Here is a 16,618-nt window from a genome sequence, read left to right as displayed (position 1 = left end):
CCCTGGGATCTAGTCTCAGCCCCTGTCAGCTGCGTCACCTTGGGCGAGTCGCTGATTCTTTCCGAGCTTCTGGCTCTCCTCTGTGAAAAGGAAGTGAGAGAGGGGGACCGTGAGAATTGTAGCAGTGGGTATAAAGCACCCACCCCACCGCCTGGCATGGGAAAGGCGCCCACTGTGACTGGGATTGTCACCGTACTGTCTGATCCGGGCCTGGGGCCTTGGCGGGAGGCCGCAGGGTCAAAGCCCTCTGTGGCTAACCGCAAAGACCTTCAAGCCTGGTAGGCAGGTGAGGTACCCGTCCAGGAAGCGGGCTCCTGGTTCCAGGCCTGGCTCTAACACCTGCTGCTTGGTGACCTTGGCAGGTCAGGGAACACACGAGGTCTCTGAGTCCCCTTCCTGCCTCCCAGGACGGCTGTGGCCATCTGGGTATGAAAGTGCTTTGAGCGGCTCTCAATCCAGCTCTCTTGTCCAACCAGCTGCATGACCTTGACAAGTCTCTTTGTCTCTGGGCCCTGGTTTTCTCACATCTGCCAAACGGGTACGAGAATACCCACTTGGGGGTCATAGGTGCAGATGAGATGGAGAATGTGACAGTATGGCGGCCCCTCCCTTATCCATGGTTTTGCACTCTGTGTTTTGGTTTTTTGTTGTTGTTGTTGTTTAAGATTTTATTTATTTGACAGAAAGAGAGCGCGAGAGTGCACAAGCAGGGGGAGCTGCAGGCAGAGGGAGAGGGAGAAGCAGATTCTCCGTCAAGCAGGAAGCCCACCGCGGGGCTCCATCCCAGGACCCCAAGATCACGACCTGAGCCAAAGGCAGATGCTTAACCAATGAAGCCCCCCAGGTCCCCAGCTCTCCATGGTTTCAGTTACCCTTGGTCAGCTGTGGTCTGGAAGCAGGTGAGCCTCCTGCCATATTCAAAGGTCAATAGTAGCCTGAGGCTATGTCACCACGCCCCTGTCGTTCCCCCCACTTCATCTCGTTATGTCAGCGTTTTGTCGTCCCACAGCATTACAAGAAGGGTGAGGAGAGCACAACAGCGTATTTTGCGCGAGAGACACGACATTCACGTAACTTTTGCTACAGTGTGTTGTTATAGCTGTTCTAGTTTATTACTGGTGATGGGGGTTAATCTCTTACTGTGCCTGATTGATGAATTAAACTTTATCGCAGGTGCGTACCTACAGGGAAAAACAGTGTCTGTAGGGTTCCGTATATCGGCAGTTTCAGGCATCCACCGGGGGTCTTGGAACTCGTCCTCTGTGGATAAGGGGGATCCTTGTAACCCGAGTGCTGTGCAGCCTAGCTTGAGCCAGGGTCACGCTCACCCCCACCTCCCAGAGACAAGGCACATTGACCAGGGGCTAAATTGGAGCTACTCTTGCAGTGAGGGCAGGAACGGAGCCTTACCCGAGCAAGAGCGAGTTCTCCATAGATGTGCAAGTGACTGGTTGAAGTCAGTGTCCTATGTTGCTCACCCTGAGGGAAAGGGGACTTAGGTCTGTCCCTGTCTCTGTATAACTGGAAGGAAGAGAGGGGATCTAGCAGTCTCAGGGCCCACGCTGAGAGCCAGTGAACCCTCACAGCGCTTCACGGAGAAGATGGCTCAGGTTCAGAGAGGTTAAGCAACTTGTCCAGGATCACACAGCCTGTAAGTGAATGTGACTCTAGTGTTGTCTGACTCCCAAAGGCAGATCTTGTTTTGTGGATCCTGAGGCTTGTTTAATTTTGGGGAAGGGCAGGAGATGAGGGAGATAGAGGAGGGGAGTCTCGAAGACAGACGTTTTGTAAGAACACAACATTTGGTAAGAAAGTGAATATTGGTCTAGAATGAAAAGAAAAGAAGGGGCCTTGGGAGGAGGGCCCGTGCAAGGGCAGGCCCTTGAAGCTTCTCTAGAAACTCGGAAAACATCATGAGCCTACCGTTGCCCATAGAAATCCCTAAGGATCAACATTCTGGGCCTAGAGGCAATCACCACATGGAAGCCCTTTGTTTTCCAGAAGGAACCGAGGGGAACTAACCAGGTTTCACACTGGAAACCCCCACCGCGGAAGTGTGTTGCATCATGGAGAAAACACAGCTCATAGCACTGGACACATCTGGGTCTGAGACCCCAGGCAACACTTTCTTAGCGGCAGGAAACTCTTTGAGCCTCAGTTTCTCCATCTGTTAACACAGGATACTAATGCCTACCTTACAGGTGTGACAGGGGGTGAACCTCCGGTTCAGGTGAGCTGCTGCGTGTGGAGAGCAGTATAAAGAGCTGAGGGACCCAGGACACATTCCAGCTGCACTGTCAGCAATGAGCACCGCAAGGGTGTCTGGGAGGGGTGGTAATATGGGGCTCACTGCTTCCCGGCTGGCCCCATCTGCTGAGTGGAGACCCTGGGGGAAGGAGCGGGGAAGAAAGGAATGTTCCTGGAGGGAGTCGCTGGAGGAAAGGGGTTCCCTCCGGGAAGCTCCTGAGCTCCCTGAGGGTCTTGAATCTGGGGAGACACGTAGGAGGGTGGGGGGAGGAAGGTCCTATGGCTCTCTTGATAAATGATGGGGTCACAGAGACAGTACTGGACTGGGAGTCAGGCGCTCCGGGCTCTTGGTTTTATCAACCACTCACTTTGTGCTCTTGAACGAGTCCCTTCCCATGTCTGATCTCCAAGGTCCACGCTTGCCCTGATTTTCTATTTCTTCATGGCTGAGACAGCTCACCTAAGCCCCAAGTGTAGTTTTATATTTCGGTAGAAACAAAAGATGTGTTGTTTTGGGGGAAGCCCCGGAGGGAGTCAGTTGGCCCTGGTGGGGAGGCTCTGGCTGGAAAATCTCCACGTATATCCACCCCCGGGGAGGCCCTATGGACAGTGTGTGGGCCCACTTTAGAGACGTGGAAGACAACAGTGTCTCAATAAGCCCATTTGGAGAATAGTAAGGAGGAGCTCAGGGAGGTACCCACGGTTGGCACTTCATCCTACAGATTGGAGACTTTCAGATCCCAGGAGGAAGAGCTGAGCTTCTCCACGCCTGCAAGTATGACCCTCCCCACGCCCCTAAGGAGTCTTTGAAATCTATCATATTGTCTTACATCCGGGTATCCTGGGAGGAAGCCTAGGCCCTCAGCAGTGCCCCCTTTTCCGGCATCCCCACAGTGCTCTCCTGCTCTTGATAAGGGGCATTGCTTGGAACTCTGGCCAACACTCAGCACCCTCCCAGACCAATGCACCTCAGTCTGGGCGCCAGGAGGCAGGACCACGATTCGTGATCTTCTTCCTTTCCCAGGAGCTCTCGCTGTTCAAGCCCCAAATCCCGTGGCCAAGGGCTGGCCTGGCCTGCACTCTTCTCAGATCCTGGGTGGCCAGTGGCAGAGCCAGCCAGGCCTGCTGGATGGGACCCAGGGAGTGGCGAATGAGGCTAACTCCCTCTGACAAGCCTGCGAGCTGCACCCCAGGGGCTGGCCAGGCTGAGGCCCAGGGACATTCCTGCTGGCGGGGCAGCTGGCCAGATGGACCTCATAATTAAATCAGGGCCAGGCCTGGCTGACCGTCTGGGCTCTGACCCTACTTGGGCTCTGGCCCTTGGCTCCCGGGACGGGCCAGGGTTTGCCTCTGTGAAGGCGGAGGGTTTATGGTTGGGTGGAGATGGGCCAATGGGGCATCTGCTGAGAGGGCCACCGTGATTCCATCTGTGGCTCGGGAAGACCCCCTCAACAGTGCCCGCTCGTCCATAGCTAGGACTGTGGGGAGAGGGTGGGGCTAGAAGGTGCAGCCCCTCAGATGAGCACCTTGGCAAGTGGTCTCTTGATCAGCTGGTCTGGATTTCTCCATCACAAGAAGGAGCAGCTCTCTCATGCCAGATGTTCAGGCCAAAAGCTTGGAGTCATCCTGGATGCCTTTGTTTTTCTCAGACCTCCGGGGAGTCCTCTTGGTTCCATCTTCAAACATGGGACATACAGGTTGGCTCCATGGGTTAGCTCCAGAATCCACCTGCTTCTCCCCAGCCCCTCAGCTGCCACAGCCCTCCCTGCTGCCGGCCTCTCTTGCCGACTTTATCGCAGGCACCCTCTTACTGGTCCTCCTGTCTCCATCCTTGCCCATTATAGATTATTTTACACGCAACAGCCAGTGTGATCACAGAAAAGCATGTCCAATCAGTTCCCTTCTCCACTGAAAAGCCCCTGGTGGCTTCCCGCCTTACCCAGGATGGAATCCAGAGTCCCTTCTGGAGCTATAAGGTCCTACAGGATCTGCAAGCCCCCACCTAATCCCCAATCCCAAGCTTTGTGGTTTCGTTTGCTGCTGCCTTCCCCTGACCATTCAACTCCGGCCTCCAAAGCACACTCTCTCCCGCCTGGAGCACTCTGGCCCTGCGGTGTCCTGAGCCTGGAACGTTCTTCCCACATCAGTCTGCATGACCACCTCCCTGGCTTCCTTGAGGTCTCTGCTTAGATACCACCTTATCCAAGAGACCCTCCCTGCCCACCCAGCACACAAAAGCGCCCTACCATCACTCTCTATCTCCCCAACCCCCAGGAGAGCCGGAGCTCTCACTGTTTGGTTTATTGATGTATATTCCCAGACTAGCAAGGGAAGAGGTTCAATTCTTTGCATTCCGCATAAAATCAAGGGAGGTATTGGAACAGAATAGGGGCTTCAATTATGCTGCCTGACTGTGTGTGTCTCCCTTGCCAAATGTTACGGCTTTTGACTTCTTGAAGAAAAATGTGAAGCACTTGGCTCGACTGACGGTTGACAGACTAGCATTCCAATTACTGATTGGCTGTGTAGCCTTAAGCAAAAGGCTTTCCCTCTCTGGGCCCCCATCGTCTCATCTATAAAATGAGGCAGTCGGTCTAGTCCTTGTCTAGATCTGACCATCCAGGATTTTACCACCCTCGACCTCCCCACCCCTCACCTCACTCTTCGTGACAACAGATGTGAGTTCTGTTTTTTGCATCCCGCTGGGTGTCCTTGGCAGGTTACCATCCTTCCAATGCCTTGGTTTCCTCTTCTGTAAATGATATGCCTGCTGGGCTGGCCGCCCCATACATGTATCATGAGTCTCAATCGATGAGAAATTGCTGTGGGGTCTGGGTCATGGATAAGAGGGGAACTTAGATGCATGGGTTTTGGAGTTACATGGCCCCGGGTTCAAATCCTCCACCGCAAAGTTACGAAAGCCTCCCTGTGCCTTGTCTGTAAAATGGGGATCACTAGCGTCTACCACGTCGGGTAGTCATAGGGATTAAATTAGTTAATATGTGTAAAGTGCTTAGAACAGGACCTGGCACAGAAGAGGTGCCTTATAAACATTTGCTTTTATTACCCGTTCGTGGAATCATTTATTCCTTCCGCAATCATTTATCAAGGGCCATCTCATGTGCTATTACTGGTTCAAGGTCCATATCCTCCCCTTCCCCGACTGAATTTTTTCCTCCACCTTCCCCTTCTGAGGGGAGGTGCAGTCTTACCAGGAGGTGTTTTTGGCACACGGAGGACGTCTAATTTCCCTTGGATTCCCAGAGCCTCGCGCAGTACCAGGCACACGGAGGTGGCCTGCAAACACTCGCTGAGGGGACGAGCAGCCAAGAGGCCCCTGCACTGGGCAGCAGCTGGTAGATCCCCGTTACCTGTCAGGCTCCCCGAGAGCAACAGCAGCTCCACGAGTACCACCTTTCGATAAGCCCAGTTGTCCAGGCAGAAACCAGCGCTGGGATTCTGGGCAGACCTGCCAGCCCAGCACTGAGGCTCCTTGCTTCCCGGGGCACTTCCTCCCCCAGAGTGGAAGGTACTACTTAGTGAGTGCCTGCTGTGTACCAGGCACTGTGCCAGGCGCCTTCCGATATACATTTCATCCTCACTGCTGCCCTGTGAAGAGCAGTTATCCCCCGACCCCCAGCTCTGCTTCATGAACGAGGAGCTGAGGTCAGGCTGCGGGAGGAGGGAAGGAGGGGGAAGAACCAGCCATCCCTTCAGCCACTTCCTGGACCCTGAAAATGCAAACTGAGGAAGGAGGCTGGGGGAAGGGGTGCAGAATCCCGGAGACTTCCTTCCTCCTCTCGATCAGGAGCTGAGGCTCAAGGGAAGAAGGCTTTTTCAGGAAGTTTTTTTTTATTTTATTTTATTTTTTTTTAATTTTAATGATTTTTTTATTATATTATGTTAGTCACCATACAGTACATCCCTGGTTTCCGATGTAAGGCTCGATGATTCATTAGTTGTGTATAACACCCAGTGCACCATGCAATACGTGCCCTCCTTACTACCCATCACCAGCCTATCCCATTCCCCCATCCCCCTCCCCTCTGAAGTTCAGGAAGTTTTAATAGAGCAATTGCTCATTCACACCTCGCAACCTCGTGACTCCCGTTGACAAAAACACCCGAGGAGGGTGACCCGATTCCATTGCACCTCATAATCCCTCGACTTCCGGACTCTTCCCCAAGATGCTTCATTCCTATATTTTCCTGGAGGTTCCCTGGGACCCGAGGGCTCCAGGGACAGCGCTGCAGTCCTTGGTGGGTTTTGCCGCGATGTCTTTGGAAGACCCAGCTGGACTTGACCCCACCGGGGGGGGAGTGGCTGTGGTGGCATAGCGAGGGCACTAGACTTGGTTTCAGTGGCTTCCAGCTCTCTTGGATCTGAGTCCTATTGGGTCCTTTTGAGTTTGGCCCACTACTTTGCCTCTCTGAGCCTCAATTTCCTCATCTGAAAATTGAGATAGAGACAAAGACCTCACCGTTACTGTAAGGATGAAAGGCGATAAGGCGGGCAACTTCTCCAGCAGGATGCCGATGCAAGGTGCTCACATTTTGGTCAGATTTGAATCGTTTATTCAGTCAGCGTGTTCACTGAATAACCACTTTGCATAAGGATCCCTTCTTTTTCTTGATTTGATGGTGTTCAGGGTCAAGGCCTTAGGTTAAGCTAAGAATGATCAGTGCAGGTCCCAGGACTTTGTGAGGATTTATCTGACTATACCTGTGTGTGTGTGTGTGTGTGTATGTGTGTGTGTGTGTGTGTGTAACGCAACCCTGACTCCAAGGCCCAGTATTTTTTTTTATTTATTTCTTTAAATTCAATTTAATTAACATACAATGTATTATTAATTTCAGAGGTAGAGGTCAGTGATTCACCAGTTCCATATAACACCCAGTGCACATTCCATCACGTGCCCTCCTTAATGTCCACCCAGTTACCCCATCCCCCTACCCCCTCTCCCCTCCAGCAACCCTCAGTTTGTTTCCTATGATTAAGATTCTCTTATGATTTTCTTCCCTCTCTGGTTTTGTCTCATGTTTCCTTCCCCTCCCCTATGTTCGTCTATTTTGTTTCTTAAATTCCACATATGAGTGAGATCATATCATATTTGTCTTTCTCTAACTGACTTATTTCACTTAGTGTAATACCCTCTAGGTCCATCTACGTCATTGTAACTGGTAAGATTTCATTTTTCTGATGTCTGAGTAATATCCAATTATATATATATATATATATATATATATATATATATATATATAACATCTTCTTTATCCATTCATCTGTCCGTGGACATTGGGGCTCTTTCCATAGCTTGGCTATTGTGGACCTTGCTGCTATGAACACTGGGGTGCAGGTGCCCCTTTGAATCACCATATTTGTATCCTTTAGTTATAAATACCTAATAGTGCAATTTCTGGGTCATAGGGTAACTGGATTTTTAACTTCTTGAGGAACCTCCGTACTATCTTCCAGATAGCCAGAATGCTGCAACTGTTTGCATTCCCACCAAGGGTGCAGAGGGTTCCCCTTTCTCCACATCCTTGCCAACATCTGTTGTTTCTTGACTTGTTAATTTTAGCCATTCTGACCCGTGGGAGGTGGTGTCTCATTGTGGTTTTGATTTGTATTTCCCTGATGCCGAGTGATGTGGAGCATTTTTTCATGTGTCTGTGAAGGCCCAGCATTTTCTGAGGCACCAAGATCTCTTTGGTCTTGGAATTTGGGAAGCCTGTAGGGACCCTTTAGATTCTAGTCCCTTGGGAAAGGGGAAGGGTTTGGCCCTGGGGGCTGCTGTGGGGCCGGGCAGGCTCTGGGACCTGTGGAAGTGTTTGCAGTGGGCAAGGCATTCGGAGACTCACAGCACCCTGACCCCGGACCATTTGCCTCCAGTGATTCAGACCACCTGTATGTAAAGACCAGTCTGACTCCAGAAGTGGAGATTAGAGGTCTCTTGTAGGGCCAGAGAGAAATACATAAATAAGGGAGTCTTAAACATGACCCTGTCTTTGCTGTCCCAATGACATGGTTATCTTGGCCACCATTGTGATGATGTGATGTAAATAGTCATTGATTCAATGAATATTTATTGTGCCTGGCACTGGCTCAGATGCTGGGGATTCAGAGATTCACAAGACATTTAAAGATGCCTGGTTTTGGCTGCGAGAGAGAAGGCCCCACAAGCTACTGACACAGAATGGCAGTGGTTTTACTTCTCACATGGTTGTTGGTAACTCCCCAAATGATCAGTGAAAGAGTGTGAATCTTCATCAGAACAGACGTGGGAAGAGGCTGATTTTCCTTGGTACAGAAATCCATGCAGGTGGGAGATTTCCCTTCTCACTTCGCTACAATCATTAAGCACGGAGCCCTGCTAGGGTTCCGGTTGGAACAGGTGCGGAGCCAAAAAGCCTTGATCTTCTTTTGAAAAGCCAATCACTTGTGAATGTGTTGCTTACTGACCTATGTGTGGGGCGGGAGTCAGGGGAGGCCTAGGGGAGCAAAAGGGAGAGATAATCAGAGTTGACAGATTCAGAAACGTCCAGGCCTCTTCTGGTCGAAGAGAGGCAGACTTGCCTCATTTGCATATCATTTAAATAACACTAAGTTTATATCAGGATAGGAGGTCTTTTCCCCGCTGCTGTGCTAATGGAGCTAGGGAAACTTCAGGTCTGAGGCCCCAGCATGGTGGGAAAGAGACGTCCGGGACCGGGGGTCTGGTTAGCTCGGTGTCGGCCACTAACTCGCTGTGGGTTAAGTTTGGGCTTCCCCTGGGAGAGAGTCCTAAGCACTGAGCACAAAAATATTTTTTGAATAAATGAATTTTTTCTGAACAAATGCCCATGACTTTGGGACAATGACGTTTCCTTCCTGGGCACTGGGGAGAAGGTGTAGGATGTAAGTTTGACTAATGGTTTTGATTTTGGGGGCCCTGGGCAGCTGTGGACACTGTCCCTGGAAAAATGACCACACCACCACGTGTCATATAGTTTTGGGGAGTTTTCTAGATCCTCTGAAGTCAATTCTTGTATCTCTTAGCCCAGATTGGGAACCCCTGGACCAGAAGCGGCTGGTCCATCTCAGATGCCTAAGAATCCTGGCCCATCTGGGTCTCTCAGGCATGGGAATCTACGAGAGAAGATGCCTTCACTATTTTTATTGGGTTCCTACTATGTGCCAGGTGCTCATTTAATCTTCACAAGATAAGATGGGCATCAGGGTGCCTTTTACAGAGATGAAGAACGAGAGGTTCAAAGAGAGGAAACTCGTTTCCCTGGAGCTGGAATTCAAACCCCAAACTCTGGCTCCAGACCCTTTCTCTTTCTCTAAGGTTAGCTGTGTTTCTCACTTGTTTCAGTACAGCTCTGCTTGTCCTGCCCAGCGCGCCAGCCCCAGGACGAGGTGGGCTCACACCTCCCCTCCCCATTAAGTACCTCTCTTCCTTGGGAGACACCAGCTGGGCAAAGCCCAGAGTCCTGGCCTTTGTGCAGCACTAGGCACAGGGCAGGGGCCCCGGGCCGGACAGGGAAGGGTCCAGTGTGCTCCAGTCTACACTTGAACTAGCTGAGCCACCCCTGCCACAAATGGTGGAAAGAAGGGGGACCCTGGTGTTGTCGTTTCCACACATCCCCACTCCCTTTCACTTCTCCCCTTGACACATCTACCTAACAAAATCTAAATAGTCGGGGTCAGATGAAACTCTCCAGCTGCCATCCCCCTGCTCTTTAAAGGCCAGAGTTCCATGTCTGGCAGGAGAAACTGGCAGGAAAGACCAGACCTGGGGAGCCTGATTCAGTTTCCCATTTCTTTGGGGGCAAGGAGCCCTATTAGGCACCGTTGGTCTGCTTGGGACTGTTCTGAGGGGTCTAGAGCTCCGTGCTGGAAGAAATGCCCATTGCAGCAGCCCTGTCCCAGGCGGCTCTCATCTCTTTATCACCCTCTCCCTTGTCACCGCGGGACCTGCTGCCCAGAAACAGCACTTCTGCAGATGAGATGGGGGGGGGGCGGGGACCAGTCGCTTCAGCTGGATGGTTTCCTAGAGGCAGAGTATGGCGGACTGCGAAGGCGACATCATTAACAAGAGACTAAGGGCGGGGTGGAGTGTGCTTGCTGGTGGCCGAGGGCAAGGACTTCTCTGTGGTCATACCCCACACCACGGCTACTTTTGAGCCATCTGAATGCTGGGCAGTCCAGTGAGGGACTCGATTAGCCCTCAGAAGAAATCAGACAGATGTGCCCCAGCAGTGTGTGAGTGTGTGTGTGTGTATCCGAATCTTTTCCCAGGAGGTGCGACTACATCACTGCGTGGCTGCAGATCCAGGTCCCTCCTCCTGGGGAGGCAAAGGTAGAAGGTCCTCCTCACTTGGGTGCTGAGAGTGTGGTCGATCCAGACCCCTGGGCACGAGCAAGAATGGGCAGAGGTGGGTGCTGCTGGAGTTAAATGAGTCCCAGGGGTCTGACAGCCTGTGGTCTTCAGACCGGGTCCCCCCTCCCCACACATCTCTCCAGCTCTACAGAAAATGCGAAAAGCACTGATCTAAGGTGGGACAGGAGCTCAGACTCACCCACCCACCGTCCCATCCACATTCTCTGCTTCTTGTGCACTACGCCCTCGGGCAAAGATGAAACCAGGGGAGCCCTCTCCCGTCCTGCCCTGGTCTCTGGCTGGGCCCTCGCGGCCGCAGAAACTGGAGTGAGGGCGAGGCGAGCTTACGTGCATGTTCTAGGGACGATAATCCGGTCACGCAAGCAAGAAGGCAGAGACCATCCATCCGTGTCTGTCAAAAATTTTATTTTATTTTTTCATTTCGCACAGAATGATGTTAAAATAAATCCTCAGTAATATATATATATTTATATACCTATTTACTTGTGTTGATATTTACAAAGCCCGTGGAGCTCTATGAAGTCTAGGTACACCCATGATTGTGGGTGGACAGGCGATGTTCGTTGAGGCATGTATGTACACACATATGTATAACCTATGTACAAATATCAGACCCTACTGACACAGGAACTCTCAGCTGCGGAAGTCCTGGGTGGGGCAGTGTTGGTGGGGCCGAAAGCTTCCAGAACATGTCAGCAAGAATGCTAATACCTACACAGCTTGTACCATGCACTTACAGCTGGTATCTCAAGTGTCACGGAGTGAACAAATGGTTAACCGCCTCCCCGACTCCCATGAGTCTTCCCCTGCAAGTCCTGCTCCGCCTTCAGCTCCCATTGGTCCCCAGCCTCTTATCACCATGGAGACCCCGGTTCCCTTTCGGCATCATCATCCTTACGAAGCTTTACCATCAGCCTTGGAGTTCCTTCTCCGATTGATCCCAGGGAGGCTTATTTATCTGCCTCAGCCTTCCGAGTTTTCAGCGATTGTTAGAGACAGGACACGGGAGGACAGCTGCAGAGTCAGGCGTGAGCAGCAAGGAAGCCGGTGCAAACCCTCGTGAGAGTCTGTGCTGCGGGAGCCTAAGTGAGCGGCCATGTCCACATTTTATATATATGCGTGTGATATATGGAATCTCCCGAGACAGCCTCTATCCGCACATAAACACACAGGTCTAGAGAAGGCAATAGCATCCCTGCTGAAAAGTGGAGAATCCTCCTTGATGGCTGGCACCGTTAATCCCGTCTGTTCCAAGACTACCCTTAGTGGAGAGAGGGGTGCAGGCATGCAGAAAGCCGGGCAGAGGCCAGTTTGGCCGGGGCACTGTTTGCTCAGCAGGCTGGAGCTTGATCATGGGACTTTCCAGCTTCCTGGGGCCCTTCAAATGAAGGAATCATCCAAGCACGACAACAAAAGGAAACTGGGTCGCCGGATCCCACGTGAAGGCGGAACTGGGGCAAGCACAGAGCATGTTCAGACCCTCTGGAGCTAACACTCACCCTCGCCAACGCCAGCCGGGTGGCTCTTGCTCTTCTCCCCCATGTCCTAGCCTGCCGCTCTTTGCTCCTTCCCAGCCCTCCCTGGCAGGGCAGGGTCCTGACCCCGCACTTCCCAGCGAAAAAGAAAAAACGTCAGCAGCAGACGTGGAAAGTGCTTGGTAGCAAAGCGGGGCCCCTGAATATTCCCTTCCTCCCTGCGCTACCTCTCGCTCTCTCTCGCAGCCCTTGTACAAACAAGGCAGCCAGTGTCTAGGGAATCCCCTTTTTAGGGAGAAGCAGGGCTTCGATCCTCTCATGAGGGCTGAGAAGAGACACAGAACCGAGTCCTCTGGGTAGCTACCAGAGGTCCTAGCACACAGCCGTGTCTACGCTGCCCTCGATTATCTAGATGATGCAGCAGCTGTCCACATTATTATGTAACCACACCTGCCCTGTGCATCCGTCACTGGAATGATGCAGGGAGTTCTCAGCTGCAAACTCATCTGGAACATATCTGACTATTTTAGGAGTGCAGAGGAGCAAAGAGTTATATCTGTTTCCACACCGAGATTCAGGCTGCGTAGGAAGCGGCCATCCAGACAGGCTGCCTTGGCTGCCCCAGTTTGCCCACTGGTCATGCTAAGTCAGGAGGATGGCCTTCTCCCACCAGATCGTGGCCAGCTTGGCTAGACTGGAGGGCTACCATGGGTGGTGGGAGGTGGCAAGCACCCCTGCAGTGCCCCAGTTACCCCAGACAGCAGGGAAGAATCCCTCCACCCTCGTCCAGGAGGACAGCACAGTCACATGCAGGACGTGAGGTTGGAGCTCTCTCCCATGGGTGCTGCTGGGTAAGATGGAGAGTGAGAGCGTGGTTCCACTCAGAGCTAGCTCTTTCTCCAAAGAAGCCAGTGACGTATAGCCACTCCCCTGCCCAGACCCGCAAGCTACATTTGGTCAGGACAACAACAGGGTGGGTGTGTTACTTCCATTGGTTATCACACACCTCACCTTCCGTGCGGCAGCGGTGTTCTTTAGTCCTTCATTAAAAACGTTACTTGTAGAGCTCTTGAAATTCAAGCCTAGGACATCACCCATGACAAAGAGAAAGCCTAACAGACTAACAGAACAGTCCTGGGCCCCGCCATGTCTTCGAACTTTCCACCCCCCACCTCTCCCCCCAATCCAAAAGTTTGGAATAACTTTTTTGGCTTCGGTGATGAGGTTACAGCCAACCAGGGCAGACAGAACAAAGGATAAAGCACCTGGCCTTAGATCAGACTTCCCTTTTATCCCTGAGTCAGGCAGCCACCTGGGAGGGAGAGGAGCGAGGTAATCCTGGAGCCCAATCGTTTGTTATGAAAGAACTGCCTTCTAGAGAGCTTCCTACGTAGAAGCAAGAGAGCTGAACTGGAGAGGTGGTAAGAATGCAAAGGAAGGTCATTTAAAAATTCAAATAAATGCAGTTTATTCCTCGGATTGCCAAATTTATTCCACAGGAGCGAAGCTAAGGGGGTCGGTCACTGTATAATTTCTGAAACGACGGTATACATATATACCTATACTCTACATATATATACACAGATATATGTATATATGGAAAACCTCTGATAACTTAGGACCAAAGAACCCAAACCTCGATTAACGCAAGCAACACGTTTTCTTGCTATACTTTCTGTAGAAAGAGGCAAATGACAGCAAGGGCATTATCTGATGAGCCAGGATGTGCCCAAATGGCCAACTTCCGGTATGCCTGGCAGCTGGCGTACATTCAGCCTATCTCTTTGGTCTCCTCCGTCTGCACTTCCGTACGATGAGCACTGAGGTTTACAGAGTTGACCCTGAGCAATGCAAGGTCTTCTGCCGTCTTCAAACACTCTACTTACTAAGGCAGGAAAGTTGATACTAACCTACTTAGGAAATGGGTTTTGTTTTTTGTTTTTGTGTTTTTTTTTTTCAATAGCAAAGGTTGAACCCAGACACGGTGTCCCATTCCCACTCAAACCACCATACTTGTAAAGCGATCAGGACGCTCCCTTCCCTGAGGATTTCCTCGTCAGTTAACTGAGGTTTTGCTGTGCACACGTCTATAGAGCAAGGTAGGTGGAGAAGGAATGGACTAGGACCCTGGGGTTGCCAGCCTTCCCTGATTGTCCAGTCTGAAGATTTAACCTCACAGACTTTTTTCGGGAGAGAGGGATTCTTCTGAAGCCTCCAGTTACGTGTGCAAATATTTGTGCAACTGCACACGATAGTGGGTGGTGGGGCCTTGCTGCTCTGATGTCATGCCCTAAGCACCCACTTTCTATCCCTGTAGACCTCTCCCCCCAGTAACGTGCTTCCCTCCACAGCTCTCCTGGAGTCCCTTTGGTGAAGCGAGTCAGCTGATTCTGAAGGGCAGCCAGAGGGCCCTTCCCCAAATCGGCCCAGGCTACCGATCCCAGGTATGAACCTCCAGGCCACGTTCCCCCAGCATCCGTCTCCCTGGGGAGGGGAGGAAGGGAAACAAATGGATCAAGTAATGGCTTTTAGTGCATGGAAATGATCTTCTGTAATGGCTCAGGGTGCTTTATTCTTATCTATTGGTAAGTGCTTTCCTGCAGGGTTCCATTACACCCTGCCAGATTGACTGAGAGTCAACGAGAGGGGCTGGCGTCAGGTCACCCAAACTCAAGGCTGCAGTGCCTACAGGTTGTGAGAATGCCCTGCGCGAGCTGGTAGAGAGGGGCCGGCGGGAGGGAGAGAGGGACTGTGGCGCACGCAGGGCCGGGAGAGCAGGGCACACGGGGCCGGGAGAGCAGGGCACACGGGGAAGAGAGCGACAAAGCAAGCCTTCTCACGGACCTTCCTCGTGCATCCGGGCGTCCTTTGCACCTCTGCAGACCTTCCCGAGGAGGGTCAGAGGCTCAGAGGACAGGAGTCGTGTGACACGCGGGAAGAAGAGGGAACCGCAGACAGGGATTTAACGGCCAGAAGCCGAGGGCATTATCTGATAATCCAGGTACTATCACTTTTCAGTCCTGAGAACATGGTTTTTTGAAAGACCTATTGCTAAAGAAAACAGTCACTATTAGTTTATTGCACTTTTCCTCGTTAAAAATATTCAAAGACAAACTAGGAGAGATGGAGTTGAGCTCTGGTGGGAAGGGAAGCAGAAAAAAAGATAAAGTGAACTAGATTGGTTCGAGGGAGAGACCCATCCCAGCCTGTACAGAATCCTTCCCGTCCCCCTAACCCTGCTTGCTGCTTTGACGAGGACACAGGGCTCATCTCGACAAGGGCAGACTCTGAAGATATGGGTGATGGTCCCGCTGGCCACGGGGACACCTCCCAGCATCCAGCACCCTGCTAGTTGGCTCAGGTGGCTAACGATGTTAGAGGTTAAGGTCATGAGTTCAATCCCGGCAATGGACGCATTGCCGAGGCTGGGGGACCTCCGCTGCATAGCTAAGGAGCAGCCCAGGCATTACAGCCTATGGAAACCAGCCTCTCAGCCCAGGCGGCTGTCACCCAGATGAAGGCTGTTAGGGTAACGGCCTCCAGCAGAGCCAGAGCTGGAGCAGAGCTCACCATCCCCACTCCGGGGTAAACGATTCAAAGCCCGTGCTCCTCCCGCCCGCCGTGGGGTCTTTGGTGCCAACCTCCCATGCAATTTGCAAACTGTCCTAGAGTCTCCTTTGGGGAAAGTCAGCCTCCACCTCTTTCCGCCCCTACAGGGCCCCACACTAAACCCCAGCCTGAGACTCTTCAGAGGGCACTGCCCTCTCTCAACATGGGTTAGCACTGATATTTTATGGCCGACTCTGAAAAAATAAGTTGGCCTCACTACGACGGAGTGAGAGATCCAGGGACAGCAGATAGGGCAAGCCGGTCCTGCAACCCTCCCCACCTGAGGCAGCCACATGAGCACTCAGGCCAACAAAGCTCTCATGGAGTCCTTTCCACATCAAGCCAAGGAGTCTGGAGGCACACTCCCTGGGGGTTCCTTTCAAAAGGCTAACCTCCTGGTGACATGCCTATTCCATCCTGAGAAGCCCAGCTGAGAGGGCCAGAGGGAAGCAGAGAGGAAAGAAGACAGTGTGTCAGACACCACAGAAGCTTCAGGAAGCACAGAGCCTTAATTATGTCCCTCGGCTAAGTTTCAGCTCCTGCCAAGGTTACGCTGCACTGGGACCTTCTCTTCCTGGTCATCACCCCACCTTTCCTGGACCTCTTTTTCTTTAGCCTCCTGAAAACTCCAACTTATTTGAGAGTTTGAGCTCACGGAGACGCCGGCTGAAGCCAAAGGGAAAATGGCCCCCTTGACTTGGAAGTGTGCAAAAGGCCTGGCATCTCGCCCTGAACGTGGACACTGGACCCCACACGTCCATTCTCTGCTGCTGTTGCTTCCTCTGTGGAGACAAGGAGCTATGGCCGTCGTTAGGAGGGACGTACTTGGGAGGGCCACAGTACTTGGGAAGACCGACATGCCTGAGCCCACGCCTGACTTCAATCCCCAGCTTCCATCTGA

The sequence above is a fragment of the Ursus arctos genome, unplaced genomic scaffold (genome assembly GCF_023065955.2).
Source record: "Ursus arctos isolate Adak ecotype North America unplaced genomic scaffold, UrsArc2.0 scaffold_12, whole genome shotgun sequence".
NCBI classification, from domain to species: Eukaryota; Metazoa; Chordata; class Mammalia; order Carnivora; family Ursidae; genus Ursus; species Ursus arctos.
The sequence above is the reverse complement of the archived record's forward strand: the minus strand, read 5'-3'. Positions refer to the sequence as shown.